The following is a 13,545-nucleotide window of genomic DNA, read 5'->3' on the forward strand; positions in this document are numbered from 1 at the left end:
TTGGCACACCTATCTTTGGACAGTTTCGCCCATTCCTCTTTGCAGCACCTCTAAAGCTCCATCAGGTTGGATGGGAAGCGTCGGTGCACAGCCATTTTCAGATCTCTCCAGAGATGCTCAATTGGAGTCAAGTCTGGGCTCTGGCTAGGCCACTCAAGGACATTCACAGAGTTGTCCTGAAGCCTCTCCTTTGATATCTTGGCTGTATGCTTAGGGTTGTTGTCCTGCTGAAAGATGAACCATCACCCCAGTCTGGGGTCAAGAGCGCTATGGAGCAGCTTTTCAACCAGGATGTCTCTGTACATTGCTGCATTCATCTCTCCCTCTATCCTGACTAGTCTCCCAGTTCCTGCCGCTGAAAAACATCCCCACAGCGGGGGGAGTGGCTTGCAGCCTGACTGAGCAGGAGTGTCCCCAGAGAGCTCCTGAAAAAAAGCCTCCTATTTACCTTATTATACCCGGACTAGCTGCATTTGAATTGCCCTAGGAGCCCTCTTATATTGCCCTTGAGCCAGGGCAATTGGTGTGGAAGTGCTGCAGAGCCGGGGAACAGGTTTTTCCTGTTCCTGCAGGTTGCGGCCTTCCCTCCCTATAGAAGCCGGGACCTAAATTTTCGGTGCCCACTCCGGCCGGGAGGCGCGGACCCGCGGGAGGCGGGGATTGCGGTGGTCCTAACTGCCCGTGCTTTCCATCCCTCCTGTGGACCCTTACCGACAGCCAGGGACGGTGGATGTGGGCCCCTGGAGCCGGGAACAAAGCACTCACCGGAGCCGCGAGGAGGCTGGATGCGCCCGGCGCCGGTGGCCATCGTGGAGGAGGCAGAGTGAACCGCACGGACGAGGTGCGCTCCTGATCGGCTCGCGCGGGCCGGGACTCTCCCGTCGCGGCAGCTGCCGGGGGGGAGCTGGTGGAGTGCATCGGCCCTGGGGGCCCCTGGGCTGGTTTGCTTTTTCTCTCGTCGCTGCTGCTCTGCTGGAGCTCGGTTGCGGTGGCCATCTTGGAGGTGGCAGACGAGGCTTATCTCACCACTAACTGCTCTCTCTCCCCAGAACCACAGTGCAGCCTCCAGCCTCTACCACTGCACCTCTGCCAGCTGCTTTGAGGGAAAAGGATCTGTGGGGTCGGGCTGTACCTGCCGGTTCCCGACGTTGCACACTACCTGCCGACGGACCGGTCGGCAGACAAGCTCCGGTGCCACATTGCAATATACTGCTCCTGGAGACGTTCACATACAGATGACCGAGTAAGAGTGTGGGACCGCCTATCCTAGTCTCTCCCTCTGACGCTGCCGGGTCCTTACTCTCCCCGCTTCTCGGATCACGCTGCTATCCATTGCTACACGTGCCGCTTATCAATCGTCGGCTGCCCTACGAAAATAATGATGGGATCACTAGCCCTTATCTCCCCCACTGTGCTGTCTGAGATGCTGGCCTAGCAACACAATTTGTCCCACCTGGACCGTGATAGTTTTCTTTATACCTTCCCCTTCTTTACTTAAACATACCTCCGACAAACAACGTCTGTGTCTCTTTTTACATTTGTGATCCCCCGTCTACCCTCTTCACTTCCCCATGATGGCGCAGAGAAACAAGAAAAACGCGCAGGCCCCCACAAATTTCTTTGGACAAAAATCTAAGGGTCCCCTGACTCCTGCATTGATCACAGATTCTCCTTCCTCCCCCTGCTCATCGGAGGCGGGTATTGACCCACAGATCCAAGCAGTTATGACCAGTTTACTTGAAGGGGTGCAGTCCACCTTTAAGCAAGAACTTTCCACAGCTATCGCTGAGTTCAAATCTGATCTCACGACCCTTGGTAATCGTACAGACGCTCTTGAATCGAAGACAGACTACCTTTGCCGCTCTCAGCAATTTCTTGATTCGGAGCTCTCCAGACTTCACGACGAGCTGGAGGACCTCAAAGAACGTCAAGAAGATCAAGAGAATCGCTCCCGTCGCAACAATCTACGCATCCGTAACGTGTCGGAATCAGTCCTTAGCTCTGCACTACCAGCCTTCCTGAAAGACTTCTTTCAACACGTCGTATCTGGCCTTTCAGATGCTGATTGCCTTTGTGATAGGGCCCACAGAGCGCTCCGAGCAAAACCAACCCCGACACAACCACCTAGGGATGTTATAGTTCGGCTACACTATTTTCGCTCAAAGGAACATATTCTGATGTCACTACGAGACTCTCCGGTGATCAACTTCAGGGATATGCAACTGCAAGTTTTTCAAGATCTGGCCCCCTCCACCATTCAAAAGAGACGGGACTTGCAGCCTGTTACTCGTATACTGCGCCAACAACAAATACGATATAGATGGGGATTTCCTTTCATGTTACAAGTTACAGTGAACAATTCTACTCACTCTGTCAAAACCCTACATCTAGGACAGGATCTGTTGGCCAAACTTGGTCTCCTCCCTGCACCACCATCTGATGGGGGGGACTGCCTCTTCCTCTGGGCCACGACGCTCCCAGATCCCCACGCCTGAATGGACGAGGGTAACTCGTCACCACAATGACGCCGATGATCCCCCCTGATTTTAGCGGACTTTTATCTGAATACATTTGAATTACGCTCAACTCCATTGAAATGTGTCTCCTGATAAGAGGAGACTATCACCTTCCATCTTTTCAGGCGTTTACCATGAGCTTTGATATTGCACACCAAGGTTTAAAGTTCAACATGTGTTACGCCTAGCCTGATAATACTACGCTGGGCTTATCCCGTTTGCCTTGTCCCCTCTTGCTTCCCTTGTTTCCCTGGTCTCCCCCCCATTTTTTTTTCTCTTATTGTTTGGTTATGACACAGTACGTTTTTGTTTGTTCATTGTTTTTCATATTATGGGCTACATTATTGTATCTTCGGCTCTAGCCGACTCAACTGTTACGGTCCAGAGGGACCCGGTTCTCCTGCGTTAGTTTACTGTTCCCACTACCCCCGTGCTCCCTTTATTTGTTATTTCGAAGTATGTTGTTTTATATCTGTGTAGCGGTCCTTGTTTGGGACCCTATAATTCAGGGTTTTCTCCCGTATGGGTTTTCTATCTCTTTCTTTTCTTCTATGGTTCTAATTCTTGTGCTTTGTTGTTCTTCTTCTTTCCTTTTCTTTCTTCCCCGGGACGGGTTTCCACTGCTCCTCTTTTGTTCTTTGGTGTCACATGGCGCTTAAACTGTATTCTATAAATGTTAACGGGCTTAATTCTCCCAAGAAACGTACAGTGATGTTATCCTCCTGTCGGAGAGAGAAAGCTGATATAGTTTTCCTCCAAGAGACCCATTTCACCGGTACCCACTCTCAACTTCACGGTAAGCAATTTACCCAGACCTTTTTTGCCTCTGCTGCTTGTAATAAAAGGGGGGTAGCTATACTGATCCATCGCAATATCCCATTTGTCCACACTACAACCATAGCTGACCCTGACGGCCGGTACCCGATAGTGATAGGTACGATCCGCACTGATACTCTAACACTAGTGTCTGTATACGCCCCTAATCAAGACCAATCCCGTTTTTTTCGCATGCTCTTTTTGCATCTCAATAGAGTAGCGCAAGGCCACATTATTCTAGGTGGGGACTTTAACACTGTGCTTGACCCCTACTTAGATAAATCCACTCCTCCTAAAACTAAGAAGGAAGCGTCTCCGTCTGATGCGGCCCTTACATTGACATCCTCCCTCACACACCTTGATTTACAAGACACTTGGCGTCTTAAACACTCCAGCGCTAGAGACTGCACCCACTTCTCTGCACCTCATCAGCACTACTCTCGAATAGATATGATACATGTCTCTCGCTCAATCTCGACGCTGATATCTGATTTAGGCATCACTCCCTGTTCCTGGACGGACCATGCAGGAGTGTATATCCTGATCGATCTTTATAGAACTCCTAATAAGTCCCGTAAATGGCGTCTTGATGATACTCTCCTTTCGCATCCCTCCACTCTTTCAGACACTAAACTGAACCTGAAATTTTTTTTTGGAGGAAAACGCCTTCCCAGAAGTCTCTCCTAGCCTAGTTTGGGAAGCACACAAAGCCACTATTCGTGGCCAAATTATGTCTAAGGCCTCAGCCATACGTAAGAAAGCAGCACAGGAAGTTTCCTCATTGGAATCTCAAATTACTGCGCTTCTATCCCAGCACAAAATTGCCCCGTGCGACTCCCTACTCTCCCAGATAAATAACCTCCGAGGCCAGTTGAACACCCTTTTATCGCGGAGAGCGGCAGCTATACTACAGAAGCTTCGTCAAAAATGTTATGACAAAGCGGATAAAATAGATAGCCTTTTAGCTAATAAGTTCCGAAGTAAGCGAGCTATGGGATTGATAGATAAGCTACATTCTTCTACGTTAGACGCGCTCACTTATGATCCTAAACTGATGGTGGAGGAATTTCGAAACTATTATAGCTCCTTATATAATCTCCCTACCCCCCCTCTTCCCTCCGATGGTCCGGAGGGAGCATGTTCATATTTGTTGGGTGCCCCCTTGCCAGGTTTGACGGAGCAACAGATTTCTCTTCTTAATGCGGATATTTCGCTGGAAGAGACGGTTGCCGCTATCAAATCTATGCGATCGTCAGCTGCCCCTGGTCCAGATGGCTTTACCGCTCAGTACTACAAAACATTCCATACGGAATTGGCTCCATATCTCACCTCGCTCTTTAATAGTGTTTTAGAGGGAGCATCATTTGCGCCAGCGACTGTACAAGCTGACATTATTGTGATTCCAAAGCCAGGAAGGGATTCCACACATTGTTCCAACTATCGCCCGATTTCTTTGCTAAACGTAGATCTTAAGATATATGCTAAAATCTTAGCTAACCGCTTAGCTCCCCTACTTACACAACTGATACACCCGGACCAAGTGGGGTTCATTTCTGGCCGCCAGGCCTCCGATAATACCAGGAGAGCCATAGATTTGATCCACTCTATCCATAAACAGAAATTACCCTCGTTGTTGCTAGCATTAGATGCCGAGAAGGCTTTTGACAGAATTTCTTGGCCCTTTGCTTTCTCAGTGCTCCGGAGGATGGGTTTTTCTGGCAAATTCCTTGAAGGTGTCTCGGCGCTTTACAGGTCCCCTACGGCCACAGTTTCTGTTAATTGCCTCACCTCTTCCGCATTCAATATCACTAACGGCAACAGACAGGGATGCCCGCTTTCCCCATTGCTATTTGCCCTGGTTATGGAACCGCTGGCGGCACGGATCCGGGCTAATGTAGATATAGCTGGAGTGCGGGTGGGCCTTACTGAACATAAAATTGCGTTATACACAGACGATGTTCTAATATCTCTGGGATCCCCATCTCAGTCGTTACAGCCACTCCTTTCTGAGATAGACCTCTATTCTAAACACTCAGGTTATAAACTTAATACGAGTAAGACTGAAGTATTGAACTTTTATATCCCCGGCCAGATTAAGCTCTCTTTGGAAAACTCCTTTCCATTTCAATGGCACAAGCGAAAGATTAAATACCTAGGTATTTTTCTGACGCATAGCCATCATCAACTTTACCAAGCTAATTTCCCTAGGCTTCTAGATCAAATTAAATCAGACTTGTCTTCTTGGTCTAGCCTCTTTATCTCCTGGATAGGTAGGGTAAACTCGGTGAAGATGAACGTGCTCCCTCGGATACTTTACCTGTTCCAGACCCTCCCGATAATTATCCCTCCATCTGTTTTTAAATTCTTGCAATTCCATACGTCACAATTTATATGGGCGAATAAGCGTCCCCGTGTCCGATTGAAACTTTTACAACGCCCCACATTTAGTGGCGGCCTAGGCATCCCAGATTTTAGAAGATATTATTTCGCTACACAGCTCTCACACCGTGTACAATGGTGCAACCCCGAATCAAACAGGGTCTGGGTGGCTATAGAAACCGCTGAGGTGGGTCTCTCTACTCTCTTTTCTCTGGCTTTCGAAATCCTGCCGCCCCAGGACCATAGCATCCCATCCCGTGGTCTCCCGCTCACTTACGATTTGGGACTTTGCTAATAGGAAATATAGCCTAGCCCCAACCCCATCCCCTATCATCCCAATATTACACAACCCTGCATTTCCCCCTGGTACAAATAAATCACTGTTTGCTCCTTGGCAAGATAGAGGTATTTTATATCTGAATGATATTACCAGGGATACTAGTTTTCCACAGTTTTCTCAGATTCAAGAAACTATTGATATTCCCTCTAGATATTTTTATAAATTTTTACAACTCAGACATTTTCACTTCTCCATGGGCCGCGTCCTCTCTAGTAGACCCCTGACCACGTTTGAGACTATATGTATCAGACGTCACGCGACCAAAGGCCTAATTTCCGTCTTATATACTACTCTCACTGGGGATGCTCCCTCTCAGCGAGATCCTCATGAGAGACCATGGGAAGCAGACCTAGGCTCGGCCTTGGATGATGATGAGTGGTCTGAAGCCTGGAGAACGCGGCGTCTAGTTCTATCTGCGTTAGAATTAAAGAGAATGGGGTATATTTACTAAGGTCCCGATTTTGACCTAGATGCCGTTTTTTCTTCAAAGTGTCATTTCGGTAATTTACTAAGCAAAAATCTCGGCAGTTATGAGGGCATTCGTAATATTTTGGAAGTCCTAGGAAAAAATCACGAATCAATACACCATCGGTCAAATACGCCTGCAATTTGGTAGAAATCGGTAATTTACTAAAAAGTGCAAATCACAAATACTGCCGACAATAGCCAAACACTGCCGTGCAGAAATACAATTCGTGAAAAAGTGATAAAAAAAACCAGACCTGCTTTTTTATCCCGTGTTTGGATAGGCATGCACGGATCCATGAGATCCGTGCATGTTTATCAGTGGGAAGGGGATGGGAAAGTGTTTATTTTTTGAAAAAAAATTGCGTGGGGTCCCCCCTCCTAAGCAAAACCAGCCTCGGGCTCTTTGAGCCGGTCCTGGTTGCAAAAATATGGGGGGGAAAATGATAAGGTTCCCCCATATTTAAACAACCAGCACCGGGCTCTGCGCCTGGTCCTGGTTCCAAAAATACGGGGACCAAAAAGCGTAGGGGTCCCACGTATTTCTGAAACCAGCACCGGGCTCCACTAGCCAGATACATAATGCCACAGCCGGGAGACACTTTTATATAGGTCCTGGCGGCCCTGGCATTACATAACCAACTAGTCACCCCTGGCCGGGGTACCCTGGAGAAGTGGGGACCCCTTCAATCAAGGGGTCCCCCCCCCTCCAGCCACCCAAAGACCAGTGGTGAAGCCCGAGGCTGTCCCCCCCCATCCAAGGGCTGCGGATGGGAGGCTGATAGCCGTTTGGAAAAAAAATGAATATTGTTTTTAGTAGCAGTACTACAAATCCCAGCAAGCCTCCCCGCAAGCTGGTACTTGGAGAACCACAAGTACCAGCATGCGGAGGAAAACCGGGCCCGCTGGTACCTGTAGTACTACTACTAAAAAAATACCCCAATAAAAACATAAGACACACACCTTGAAAGTATAACTTTAATGCATACATACACACCTCCATATACACATACTTACCTTATGTTCACACGAGGGTCGGTCCTCTTCTCCATGTAGAATCCATGGTGTACCTGTGGAAAAAATTATACTCACAAAATCCAGTGTAGAAGCCTCTTCTTCTTGTAATCCAGCGGTGAGGTTACTTTCGGTCAACCGCTGACCACAAAGTTCCCACCATTGGTTACAATGGAGCGCATAGGCGCTACATTGTAACACTGCCGTGTGCCGCCTGTCATACAGTACAGGAGCACACAGCCAATCAGGAGGGTGCCACAACGTGGCGCTCCCTGATTGGCTGAAGGAACCCTCTTAGACATAAGTCAGAGGGGGTTTCTGGCATTCGGGGAAAGGGGTCCCATGTGAAAACATGGGGCCCCTTTCAGTGCGAGGTCGGGTGTCCGTTTTTTTATTTTGCCAAGTACCTGGATTACAAATGGATTACAAGAAGAAGAGGCTTCTACACTGGATTTTGAGAGTATAATTTTTTCCACAGGTACACCATGGATTCTACATGGAGAAGAGGACCGACCCTCGTGTGAACATAAGGTAAGTATGTGTATATGGAGGTGTGTATGTATGCATTAAAGTTATACTTTCAAGGTGTGTGTCTTATGTTTTTATTGGGGTATTTTTTTTTTGTAGTAGTACTACAGGTACCAGCGGGCCCGGTTTTCCTCCGCATGCTGGTACTTGTGGTTCTCCAAGTACCAGCTTGTGGGGGAGGCTTGCTGGGACTTGTAGTACTGCTACTAAAAACAATATTCATTTTTTTTCCAAACGGCTATCAGCCTCCCATCCGCAGCCCTTGGATGGGGGGGGGCAGCCTCGGGCTTCACCCCTGGTCCTTGGGTGGCTGGAGGGGGGGGGACCCCTTGATTGAAGGGGTCCCCACTCCTCCAGGGTACCCCGGCCAGGGGTGACTAGTTGGTTATGTAATGCCAGGGCCGCCGGGAGCTATATAAAAGTGTCCCCCGGCTGTGGCATTATGTATCTGGCTAGTGGAGCCCGGTGCTGGTTTCAGAAATACGGGGGACCCCTACGCTTTTTGTCCCCTGTATTTTTGGAACCAGGACCAGGCGCAGAGCCCGGTGCTGGTTGTTTAAATATGGGGGGACCTCTATCATTTTTCCCCCCATATTTTTGCAACCAGGATCGGCTCAAAGAGCCCGAGGCTGGTTTGGCTTAGGAGGGGGGACCCCACGCAATTTTTTTTTAATTTTAACACTGTTTTTTTTTTTAAATAAAGGTGCACAATGAAGCCCAGCACGGATCTCTCAGATCCGGCCGAGATTCATTGTATTAAAGTCGGCAGTGTTTTACAAGTCACTCACGTAAAACACTGCCAAAAAAAACGAATGACATCGACATCGGTAAAACCGAAAATGCAGAATACGGCAGCTTAGTAAATTAGTCGTACTAATTTCAAAAAGTTGCATATTTACACTTTCGATGTCATTCGTGATTGAACTTTGACCTCAAACGGGAAAATACGATTTTTAGTAAATATACCCCAATGTCTATAAATTATTATATAGATGGTACTATGTACCATCTCGTTTGAGCAAAATGTAACCGGATACGTCGGATAGATGCTGGCGAGGATGTGGCGCAGAGGGCTCTTTCCTACACATCTGGTGGTCATGTCCTAAAATAGTGCATATGTGGAGGGAAGTGATTAACTTTATATCTAGTTTGCTGCAGATTTCTGTTCCTTCTGACCCCAAATACATTCTCCTCCCCTTAAATTTACCAACATTAACCAAATTTCAAAATAAATTGTTGCGGCATATAGGGTCCGCAACTACATGTCAACTAGCTGCAGATTGGAAAAACCCTGTCCCGCCCTCCATGCAATCTATAATTGCCCGTATTTGGTACGTTTATCGCATGGACTACATGACCAGCATCATTAACTGCTCCCCTAAGTCATTCGAGAAAATTTGGAGCCCATGGCTGGCTACACAGCAAGCCCCTTCACCCTTCACTTTGTGATACCCTGCACCATATTTGAAGAGACCCTCCCGGGGATTCTACTCTATTCTATTCTGTCCATCTCTCTTCTTTTTTTCTCTTCTTCCCTGTCTTTTTTTCTCTTTGACCTTCTTCTACTCTTACTTCCTAACGTTAGTCGGATAGCGGCGCTACTGACTGGCCCTTTTCTCTATTTTACACTACCCACTCTCTGGGTTAAAAATGGGTCACTGATTTTTTTTCCCCAATCATCTGTATAACCACCAAATGTTCTGTTATACCTCCAATGTACTTTGTTGAAACCATTACCTGTTGGTATCTGATTGTATTTGTGATCCCATGAATAAAAATAATAAAAAAAAAAAAAAAGAAAAACATCCCCACAGCATGATGCTGCCACCACCATGCTTCACTGCAGGGATGGTATTGGCCTGGTGATGAGCGTTGCCTGGTTTCCTCCAAACATGACGCCTTGCATTCACACCAAAGAGTTCAATCTTTGTCTCATCAAACCAGAGAATTTTGGGGGTCACTCCGAGTTGATCGCAGCTGTGCTAAATTTAGCACAGCTACAATCATGAACTTAGCACAGGGCTAGTCCACCCCGTATGTCAGTGCCGCCCCCCCCCCCCCCCCCCGCACAAATACAAAAGCATCGCACAGCGGCGATGCTCTTGTATTTGTGGAGTAACTTCCGGCCAGCGCAGCTCCTGCGGCTGGCCGGGAGTTGTGTGTCACTACCGCTGGCCGCACCGGCTGCGTGAGATGTCACGCAGCCGGCACGCTCCCCCAATGGTCCGGCCACGCCTGCATTGGCCGGTCCGCGCCTACTCTGTCTCAGAGGCGATCGCTAGGCAGCAACGACTGCCATGCGCCGGCACACTGCGGCAACGGCGCATGCGCAGTTCCGACCCAATCGCTGAGCTGCGACAAACTGCAGTGAGCGATCGGGTCAGAATGACCCCCTTTGTTTCTCATGGTCTGAGAGCCCTTCAGGTGCATTTTAGCAAACTCCAGGCGGGCTTCCATGTGCTTTTTACCAAGGAGTGGCTTCCGTCCGGCCACTCTACCATACAGGCCTGATTGGTGGATTGCTACAGAGATGTTTGTCCTTTTGGAAGGTTCTCCTCTCTCCACAGAGGAATGCTGTAGCTCTGACAGAGTGACCATCGGGTTCTTGGTCACCTCCCTGACAAGGGTCCTTCTCCCCCGATTGCTCAGTTTAGACGGCCGGCCAGCTCTAGGAAGAGTCCTGGTGGTTCCGAACTTCTTCCATTTACGGATGATGGAGGCCACTGTGGTCATTGGGACCTTCAAAGCAGCAGATATTATTCTGTACCCTTGCACAGATTTGTGCCTTGAGACAATCCTGTCTCGGAGGTCTGCAGACAGTTCCTTTGACTTCATGCTTGGTTTGTGCTCAGACATGCACTGCCAAGTGCAGGACCTTATATATAGACAGGTGTGTGCCTTTCCAAATCATGTCCAATCAACTAAATTTACCACAGATGGACTCCAATTAAGCTGTAGGAACATCTCAAGGATAATCAATCGAAACAGGATGCACCTGAGCTCAATTTTTAGTTTCACGGCAAGGCTGTGAATACTTATGTACATGTGATTTCTTAGTTTTTTATTTTTAAGAAATTAGCAAAAATCACAAAAAAAACTTTTTTCACGTTGTCATTATGGGGTACTGTGTGTAGAATTTTGAGGGGAAAAATGAATTTATTCCATTTTGGAATAAGGCTATAACATAACAAAATGTGGCAAAAGTGAAGCGCTGTGAATACTTTTCAGATGCACTGTAACATTCCCTGGCACACACCAAACTAAATATCATAAGCAAGTTTGTATCTGGTCATACAGGATTCACATGAAATTAGCAACATGGTTGCTAAGGAACCGTTTAAGATTCTGTAAGACATTGAAAAGTAAACTTAATCAGCACCAGCTGTTCTTTATCTAGGTTAGCCAAACTGCTGCAAGGAATGTAATGTACTGGTCTATATCGCCATCTTGTGGCATAGGACTGAAGTACAACAGATATAGTGTACCGTAAGATGGTTTCAGTAATACTTTATCCATTCACAACCAAGACCACATTGGGTCATTTCAATATTGAGGCACAGGGAACATACAGAATGCTAGATGTTACATATTCATGCTGTAAGACTTGTCAGATGATAACTTTTGCTGAACGGTCTGCAACGTATTGCTTCACCTTATGTAGCGTAAATTGTTAAGCAAATTCTAAACCATGAAAGCGTAAGCCTGTAGGCCAAGTTTTTACTAGCTGGCAACTTCCAACTTCTTTATAAGTTAAATAGTACCTTACACATTATTCCTTAGACCAGTAACCTAATGTTTTAAAATATATTTTAATAATGTCAAGTAAATATGCAGGATACAGATTTAGGGAGAATAAAAATAGGATTTTAATTACCTACAGGTAAATTCTTTTCTCGTAGTCCGTAGAAAATACTGGGGTCCATATTAGTACCATGGGGAATAGACGGGTCCACTAGGAGCCATGGGCACTTTAAGAACTTGATAGTGTGGGCTGGCTCCTCCTTCTATGCCCCTCCTACCAGACTCAGTCTAGGAAATTGTGCCCGAGGAGACTGATATACTTTGAGAGAAGGATATTAAAGGATAGTGGTGAGATTCCGCACCAGCATGCAAAAACCAGAGGAAAGCCAAGCTAACCAAACTTTAAACCAGGAACAGCAATTGCTGAACCAACAATACTTAACCAAGTAACAGTGCAGGGAGAAATGAAACACTGGCCCAGTATCCTCTACGGACTACGAGAAAACGATTTACCGGTAGATAATTAAAATCCTATTTTCTCTTGCGTACTAGAGGAGAGTGTGGTATGAGTTGCCGGCGGCCGGCATACCAGCGCCGGGATCCCGACCGCCGGCTGGCCGACAGCGGGACGAGTGCAAATGAGCCCCTTGCGGGCACGGTGGCACGCTACGCTCGCCACGCTATCTACTCTTCCTCCATGGGGGTCATGGACCCTCAAGAGGGAGAAAAGGTGTCGGTATGCCGGTTGTCGGGATTCCGGTGCTGGTATACTGTCCGCCAGGATCCCAACAACCGGTATGCTGAAAACCACCACGAGAGGATACTGGGGTCTACACTAGTACCATGGGGATGTACCAAAGCTCCCAAACCGGGTGGGAGAGTGCTGAGGTTCCTGCAGAATTGATTGACCAAACTGAAGGTCCTCAGGAGGCCAAAGTATTGAACTTGTAGAACTTAGCAAACGTGTTTGAACCTAACCAAGTAGCTGCTCGGCAAACCTGTAAAGCTGAGACACCCCGGGCAGCCACCCAGGAAGAACCCACCGACCGAGTAGAGTGGGCCTGTACAGATTTTGGACACGGCAAACATGCCGCGGAATTAGCATGCTGGATAGTAAGCCTGATCCAGCGTGCAATTGTCTGCTTTGAAGTAGGACACCCAATTTTATCGGGATCATTAACAAACAGCGAGTCAGATATTCTGTGACGAGCTGTCCGCTTCACATAGATCTTCAAAGCCCTCACCACATCCAAGGACTTTGAAATAGCATGTCAGGAATCCGCATTCTCCATTGCATCACTTCCAGTGAACAGGCGTCTCCTGGCTTCAGTCCTCTGTTTTCAGGGTATTCCCTGTGAATTGGACCGGTGGAACTACAGGTCCCAGCAGTTCCAGTCTTCAGTCTCCTGCAGCCCACAGCTCAATGTGCTCCACCTAACCAGTTCTATCTTTTGGTAACCACTGGTTTCAGCCAGCAGCCTGGAGTACACAGTGCTTCTAGTTAAACAGCGTTAACTCCCGGTGCACTACTGATCCCAGCCAGCAACCAGCAGTGCATTGCATTACCTGTCTACAGAATTATTCTCCCGGTTAATCACCAGCTCCAGTTAACTCTCAGCTGATCTGGGCACCCAATTCTGGAGGGTGTGTTCTCACAGAGATTCATCCAATCATCACAGAGCAAGGGGTATAAACTCCAGTTCCTGGCTCATTCTCATCGCCTTGGACAACGAGTCACATTTGGTG

General features: G+C 47.7%; 1 protein-coding gene across 1 annotated transcript in view; it reads right to left on the minus strand.

Annotated features, from left to right (window-relative positions):
• CASTOR1 (cytosolic arginine sensor for mTORC1 subunit 1) overlaps positions 1–13,545 on the minus strand; it is a 137,556-nt gene that overhangs the window by 69,422 nt on the left and 54,589 nt on the right. The gene's annotated exons all lie outside the window — the stretch shown is intronic.

This window comes from Pseudophryne corroboree, chromosome 1, assembly GCF_028390025.1.
Source record: "Pseudophryne corroboree isolate aPseCor3 chromosome 1, aPseCor3.hap2, whole genome shotgun sequence".
Classification (NCBI taxonomy): domain Eukaryota; kingdom Metazoa; phylum Chordata; class Amphibia; order Anura; family Myobatrachidae; genus Pseudophryne; species Pseudophryne corroboree.